The 1,212-nt window shown below is 35.6% G+C and overlaps 1 non-coding gene across 1 annotated transcript; it reads right to left on the bottom strand.

The window, feature by feature from the left end:
• Positions 1 to 269: 269 nt before the first annotated feature.
• On the bottom strand, positions 270 to 584 carry LOC149026246 (signal recognition particle RNA). Its single transcript, XR_016171971.1, has one exon.
• Between the last annotated feature and the right edge of the window lie 628 nt (positions 585 to 1,212).

The following is a 1,212-nucleotide window of genomic DNA, read 5'->3' as shown; positions in this document are numbered from 1 at the left end:
AACAGCCATGTTTATTTATAAATAAATAAGACTTACCCATCAAGATAAGCAACCTACTTATCAAAAACAGAGTTTTCTTTGCATTCTTTCCGTTTGTAATTCAACTTTGAAAATAGAAGTAATTTATATTTTGGATTATTTTTTTTTTTTTTTTTTTTTAAAAATTTAAAAAAAAAAATTTAAACCCTGGGTTTTTTTGTTCTTTTTTTTATATGTTTTGGGGGAAAAAAAACCCAAAAAAAAATTCTTGGAAAAAAAAAAAAAAAAAAAAAGGTGTTTTTCCTTTGGAGGCATCTCTTGGGGCACAATGGGTTCAAGGGGGGCACACCAGCTTGTAATCCTTCCACCGTTAGGAGCGGGAGCTTATCGCTGCTCTGTGAAGAAACCAGCCTCGACGCATTGCCCTCCACTCTAAGAGTCATGAAGTCCAAGCCTTCGCCTAAACCACATGGCTCAACTCCTCACTTGGAACGGGCAAGCTAGGAACTGTACCATCAAATCCAACCCGGCAAAGAAGAGCCGTATCAAGATCCAATCACCTTGTTGCCCCTCTGGCGTTACAAGCTCTAGCTACCGAGCTCGGCATTCAATCTTTGGAGACAAGACTTTATAAGATGACAACTTTTGATGAAGTTTCCAATGTGGGACTAAACTAGAAGCATGATTGTTCCCTATAGCATTGGAATTGGTCATCTAATTCTAAACAATAGATCGTTTTCAAATCTTAATTAAGATGGTATCCTTTTTTTGGTTCAATTAAGGTGGAATCCCACGCCTTCAATTTAGCAGCATCTTTTTTTATTATTATTTTTGGGTGAAAGATTACCATTATGGACTAGATGAGAAATCTGATCTAAATATGTAATGCTCACACGGAATCAAAGACCTTTCAAATATAAATATTTTCCTTAAACATTATCTTTGCTTATAATACTGAAAAACATCTTCTTGCTTATGTCGTATTGAATTTATTTGAGTGTTAGCCTTCAGATCTAAAGAAGTTGTTGTATCACCTTTTAGAAAATCTCAGTTTTGCTTTCTTCCCATCTTGTGCTATATACTACCTTCATATCTCCTCTGCAAGTAGAATCTATTGGAGTGCTAGCCTTGAGATCTAAAGGAGTTGTTGTATCTTGGAGGTGAGGACTCCAAGGTGAAACCCAGTTTGCATTTAAGGGGCTTTCATATACCTTAAGGAAAAATATTGTTCGT

The sequence above is a fragment of the Hakea prostrata genome, chromosome 2, assembly GCF_041222555.1.
Source record: "Hakea prostrata isolate BN-2017 chromosome 2, UWA_Hpros_2, whole genome shotgun sequence".
NCBI lineage: Eukaryota > Viridiplantae > Streptophyta > Magnoliopsida > Proteales > Proteaceae > Hakea > Hakea prostrata.
The sequence above is the reverse complement of the archived record's forward strand: the minus strand, read 5'-3'. Positions and strand labels throughout refer to the sequence as shown.